Raw genomic sequence first — 7,058 nt, 5'->3', positions numbered from 1 at the left:
TTTGAGAGCAGAGAGCTGTCCACAGAGCCTATGCAACTGATGGTGCTGAAAGGAATCTCTAACAAGCCTAGTGGGATATCATTTCAGATTTGTGGGAAGGGGCTTGGGCAGCTTTGAGGAGATATGTATTTCCAACATGAATTACAGAGGCTTGGTGCAAATGCTGTGTCTGAAACATTCAGCATATTTTAGAAATGTGATTATTCAATATTTTCTCGGGACTTTGAGATTTCAAGATGCAAACCCACAATATTGCTTATTTTTGCAACGTTGTGGATTTGAAGTTTGGTGTTTTGATATAATCAAGAGCCATCAAGTTGGATTAAAACTAATGCAAATCTCCTTTCATTTCCACATTAAAAAAAACCTATTGTTTCATTTGAATTCATCAACATCTTCTCAGTTACCTTCCAGATTCAGAAGTAATGGTTGTGTGAAGTTACTGAACATCCAAAGTCAGTCTTTGAGGTGATTGCGAGAGGTGTCACAGAATGGTGAGACACCTCACCCTTCAGATCTCCCAAACTGCTTACAAGGCCCTGTTGTTTGTCTCACCTTGAGGAATAGCCTGTGTTTGTGGACTTCAGTCCCTGGCCTGAGCTGTGGAGAAGGCCACCTAGTTCACAGTCTAGCATCAAGTTCTTACCATGCTGTAAGCCACCCAAAGTGGATGGGGAAACCCAGCCAGATGGGTGGGCTAAAAATAAATAAAACCATTATTAATATTATTATGGGCAACTAAATGTCTATGGGAAGGTCACATGCAGGACATGGGTGCAATAGCCTTCTCCTGCTAGGGATCACTAGCAAGTGGTATACAGAGGCAGACTGTCTCTGATATAGGAGGTAATGTATAGCCATTGTGGTTAGAAGCCTTATTGGGCTACTAACAAGCTGCCCTGACCGGTCATAAAAGAAGGATTTCTTCAACATTATAGAAAATCGGCTTGCCTCTGAATCGCTGGGTGGTGTCGGTGTTTGGCTTTGGCTGCCAGCGCTGCTCCCACATTCTGTTTGGGGTATTGTTACATCCCTGACTGCTGAGATCATTCTGGAGTTTTTCCTTCTTCAGTGCTAATTCCTGTTTCTCACCCCAGTGCAATAATAAATCCATTAGTGCAACAATATAAATTCTCTCTAATGCATCTTTCCCTCTGGGCTCTAGGCTCTAGGCTGACTCATATTGGGAGACCACTTATAAACAACAAGAACAAAAAAATGTTCTCGTCATTCCCCCCCCTCCCTCAAAATGAGTACTTTCAACTGAAGTACACTGGCATTGACCTTGGTTTTTCAGAAATCAGGTTTATAACCCCCTCCCCCCGCACCCCCCCCCCGAGTTTTTGTGAATTCTTTGTGAGGTTAAAAACGAGGCAAAAACTCTGGAGAAGATTCTCATTTGCGCTCATCTCTGAGCTGATGTATTAAATCAGGAGCAGGGAAGCTTTTTTCCTGTCAATAGTCATGTTGTCTCAAGGGGTTAATCTGCTGCTGGTTGCATGGTGGTGGTGGGGCCACCAGCAGTGGACCGGGTCAGAGCCAAAAGTGGGCAGGGTTGCCCCTTTCTCTCCTCACTCCCTCTGCTCCCACTTCCACTCTCCTGGCTACCTGCATGAAATTAAGTTGAAGGACCCACAAAATTAGGACAAGGACTGTAGGCTGCCCACCTCATCTTAAATGAAGACCAACTCCCAGGGGCTGCCTCTCCCCACTTCAGCCCTGTCATCAGAACTGAGATAACCAATCCTGAGGCCATGCAAGGTGAATAGGAAATGTGTTGCTCTCCTGATGTTGGTGGACTCTAACTCCCATCAGCCCCAGCTAGCCAGGGATGATGGGAGTTCTAGTCCCAAAACATCTGGAGGCTCACAAATTGCCTGTCCCTGCTATAGAACAACTCTGCACAGCTCTGATTGCTTTTGGGTAGGGTGAGTGTGTTTCAAAAAGAATTTGCAAGCATGTCTCTGAAGGCATTTGGACAGGCAGTGTGGGCATTCTGCACTGGGTTGAATATTTGTATATATACACATGATGTTTTAGGGTGGAACTATCTGCTACAAGGAGAACCTGAGGCCAGGAACCTGGATTTTCCTTCTAAGGCAAATACAGGTTTGGTGAGGCATAAATAAGGGAGCATTAATTAACATTCCCCCCCCCCCTGTTTTGTTTAGCTTTTAGTCATTGATTTTATGCTGGTTTGGTATTTTAGTTGCTGCTGCTAATTATTTTAGTTCTCAGTTTGTTTAAACTATTTTTTAAAGATACATATGGTGGTGTCCTGTAAGCCATCTTGTGAGGGTAATGGAACACATCCCCATGTTCTCCCAGTTTGGGAATATACTTTTGTCAAGACAACATCTAGTTAGAGTGAGTTTAGGTTTTCTTTGCTTGCTTTGTTGATATATTTGTTTCTTGAGTTTAATCTCGTTATGGTGCCTTGGGAGGCAGGGGAGGGAAGGAAGGAAAGAAAGAAAGAAGGTCATTGTGTCCAATTTCATCCCCTGAGAATAAAATTTCTACAGATCACCACCCCAACAGATAAACTGTGATGCTTGCAAAGGGAATATTCCTTGCCCTGAACCAAAAGAGAAGGATGTAATATAAATCTGTAATAACAAGTACTGCTGTCCTCCAAGTGTGATATTCTTTTCTTGCTGATCTGTTAAATCTGTTTCACTGCTGAGTATCAGTTGCCGGCTTGGAGGGCACTGTTGGTGAAAAGTATTTGAAGTGCTGACTCAACAAAGCTCTCAGATACTTCAGAAGCAGCAGCAGCAGAATCATCATCTAGCCTGGCTCTCATTTTGCCCTTGTTTGAGAAGATCCCTTTCCACCCCAACCTCTCCCCCCCGCCGGAAAGCATTTCCAAATGCAGGAGTGCATATTGATTCCTAGCAAAGTACAAAAGCATTTTGGCGATGTGGGACGCTTTCCATTTGCTGTTCTTTGAGACCAAACTTTCCCAAGGTCAACTTATACTTCTGCTCCACCTCACTGCATGTGGAAAGGGCAGTGGCAGATGGCATACTTTGCATGCAGAAAATCCCAGGTTTAGTCTCATGTAGTTCCAGCTTTATCTCAACAGGATTGGGCAATGCCTCTGCCTGAGATTGTGAAGAGCTGGTGGTGGTCAGAGCACGTAATCCTATTTTAATGGTGCAGCCTGGTACATTGCATTTGATGTGTGACTTCGCACTGTTCTCTAATAATAATAATAATAATAATAATAATAATAATAATAATAATAATTTTATTTATACCCCACCCTCCCCAGGGCGGCTAACAACTAATAATAAAAACAAGTTGATTAAAATACAATTTAAAAGATTAAGGTACAACATTAAAACATTAGGGTGCAATTTCTTCATAGGAGGAGAAAGGAAAAAGAAAGAGGGAGAGACAATCAAACTGATTCTAAGCCAAAGGCCAGGTGGAACAACTCTGTCTTACAGGCCCTGTGGAAAGAAATAAGATCGTGCAGGGCCCTGGTCTCATGAGACAGAGCATTCCACCAGGCCGGAGCCAGTGTTGAGAAGGCCCTGGCTCTGGTTGAGGCTAATCTAACTTCCTTAGGGCCCGGGACCACTAGGGTGTTGCTATATATGGACCTTAAGGTCCTCCGTGGGGCATAATGATGAAACATTGGTAGTGATAGTCCATTGGACTCCTTTTTCAGCATGAGTTGCTTTGAGTAGGAAACCACCCGGTACCATTCACATTTTTCTGCTTCTAACTGTTGTTTCCCCCAACAATTCCCTTTGTTGTGTGAGGACAGACATTTCAGAATAATCTCTGTGTTTGCAATCATAGTTCAGTGGTTCAACTAACACGTAGATAATGGGAAGTATAGGAAGTTTCCATTTCTCAAGCAGAAGATGCAGAGCAAAGGTGCTTTTTTCAAGGAAGGGGGAATACAGAGCATCCATACCTGATACTCAGTAAATAAGGGAAATGCCTGCTTATATTTTAAGTACAATAGTCTTCTGTGCTACCTGTGTGCAAAGTTCAACTCATCCATGAACTCATCATGGCTGTAATCTTGTTCATACTTACTTGGTGATATGCCCAGTTGAACCACTTACTTCTGAGTAGGGATGGCTAAGTTTGTCAGTTTCAGTTTCTCTTCCCCACAGCCCAATCTCATATTCAGTTGGCCCCATTTCTGCATTTGTTTCTGTATTTCTGTTTAATAGTTCTGTATGAAAATCCATACATATTTCACACAATATATGCCTTTTTGCAAATGATTTTCATAAGGCAATGCATTTCTTTCTTTGCATTTTTCATTAATATGAACATTTTCATACTTTTTTTGGGGGGGGGAGGGTTGGAGAACTGCATAGCAAAATTCAGAGGCAGGCAAATTTAGAAAAAAAATTGCTTTCTTCAGTGTACTTGTTCAGGAAGTACAAAACAACACCTTTGTACTTCCTTAACCAAAATATGCTCTCTAAACCAATACTACTTATGAGTAAGCATGCACACAATTTGGTTTTAAGTAAGTAATCATGCCAAAACTCACCCCATATCTGCAACATAAGTACTATTACGACTGTTGTAAGAATTACCAAAAGTGTTTGTGAGAAGTATTGTTGAGATTTTAAAATGATATACAAATGCTGCATATGTCAATTATTAAATTACTGGGCTATAAGCAACCCAGATTCTGCAACCAGCAAAACAGTGCTTGAATAATAGGGAGCCAGAGAGACCCTCCTCCTCTTTTCAATTGTTACTGGACTTACTTTGTAAATCCTCAACATTTTACTAAACAAAGCAGTATTAGCTTTAGAATAGCACCCCCCCCCTGAACATGCAACTCCATGGCTGTAGGACAGCTGACAGAAAAAAGAACAGCCACAACTCACACAGTAAAGATTGACATCAGCAACAGAACTGGTAAGTAGAGGTCAAGGTCCAAATTCAACTCCAAGCATTCCCAATTCTAGCACATTGCATCAGACATTAGATAAGGTAACCAAATCCTACCATATGTGAAGGGATCTGATTCTGTATGTCCTTCCAAAAGCAGAGCTTACAGTAGATATCAGTTTCTCTGCAAGTGGGATATGCCATATTGCCTCATACCAATAAGAGACTGTCTAAATCTTTCCAAATTCTGGCTCTTTGCAGTCAGGAGATGTCCTACAATGCAAACTCTCATTTGCACAATCAAAGAAGATTTAAAGTGCCAGTGAAGTGTTCCGTTAATTATGAAATTACGTAACGGGCTGCTGTCTGAGAAGCTCCACCACAAAGGCCACTTGGTTGCATCATGGAACGAAGCATATGATTATCTTGCTCCTGACAATTTTGAAATTTTGGGCTATCACCATGAGTTCTCGTATCCACTCCTTTTTATTATTATTATTTAAATCGTGTGGTGTTTGTTTCTGACTTGGAAAATGAAGTGAACTTTTGTTTATTGTGCTAGCACTTTACAATCTGGCTTCTTCAGTGCTTGAAGAATGAGGGGCAAAAGGCCCTTGGGGAAATCTGCCTATTCCACTCTGTAAATATCTCTGCCGGATTTTAGTCACATCTAGTCCTCCTGTAACTACCTAAGGCAGTAACTAAGAGAGCCACTACAAACTGCAATAGAGCTACCTCACTTTGCCCTCCCATAATTCAAGCACTGCCTGCAATGTGCAGCTACAGGAATACTGGTGTTTTAGCACTTGCATATACTTTGGTGTGTGTGTGTGTGTGTTAAAGTCCAACATGCCTGATCACTTCTCTGTGTAAGCTCTGTGTCCTCTAGAACATCCACCACAGTTCCCTGCAATGTGGCAGGTGCCCAGAGGTTCCATGGAACACAGGTGAATGTGGAAAGAGTTTTCTGCAGGTAAAAAACAACAACACCTTGGATATAGTTACAGATAGGTAGCCGTGTTGGTCTGCCATAGTCAAAATAAAAAATTCCTTCCAGTAGCACCTTAAAGACCAACTAAGTTAGTTCTTGGTATGAGCTTTCGTGTGCATGCACACTTCTTCAGATACGAAGATATCTGAAGAAGTGTGCATGCACACGAAAGCTCATACCAAGAACTAACTTAGTTGGTCTTTAAGGTGCTACTGGAAGGAATTTTTTATTTTGACCTTGGATATATAATTGCACACGGCTGGAGAAAATGAAAGCATGTGACGTTTCATTTTCTAGATTTCAGATGGTAGTGCAATGTGAGGGCAGTGAAGGATAATGTTAGACATTCATAACTAACATTCAGGAGGTGAAATACTCTTCTTTTTAGTGGTATAGGCAGCAGGGAGAGCACAGAAAGCTGCTGTGAATATCGTACAACCCTAGAATATCAGAGTTCTAAGATCCACGGGGAGTCTGCATAAATAGAGTAAGCTTCCTCCTTCAGAAAGCTGACTTCCAGCTCATGGGCAGTGGATTAGTGGTTAAGAGCAGTGGACTCATAATCTGGTGAACCGGGTTTGATTCCCCGCTCCTCCACATGCAGCTGCTGGGTGACCTTGGGCTAGTCACACTTCTTTGAAGTCTCTCAGCCCCACTCACCTCACAGAGTGTTTGTTGTGGGGGAGGAAGGGAAAGGAGAATGTTAGCCGCTTTGAGACTCCCTAGGGTAGTGATAAAGCGGGATATCAAATCCAAACTCTTCTTCTATGCATTTTCAACTAAATATCTGGCACATGGCTCTTTTGAGACAAACAGCTGTGACCCAGGAGGGCATCTTCTGGAGAGCTGACTCAGGGCTCTTCCAAAACTCCACTTGTCCCCATGTCTAGAAAGGTTGGGTCTGAGAGGTTTTCCACTTGTCCCTGCTTTCTACATATGGATTTGAGCGATTGCCACACCACTTTCCCAGGAAAAGCTGTTTACTGCTGAATCAAAACAAATGTCAATCCACGGAAAACCTGATTGATGTTTGTTCCGATTCAGCAGTGAAGGGACCAGGCAAACGAAAACCCACCTCATAGAAAATGTGGAACAAGTGGAAGTGTGGACCCAGTCCTCAGAGGTGTGGCCTGACTGAAGATTCTTTAGTTACTACTCTGTGCAGGCTCCCAGGCTTCCTCAAGAATGAACTTGG

This window comes from Podarcis vaucheri (genome assembly GCF_965113315.1).
Source record: "Podarcis vaucheri genome assembly, chromosome: 17".
In the NCBI taxonomy this organism is placed as follows: domain Eukaryota; kingdom Metazoa; phylum Chordata; class Lepidosauria; order Squamata; family Lacertidae; genus Podarcis; species Podarcis vaucheri.
This window is presented reverse-complemented; position numbering follows the sequence as displayed.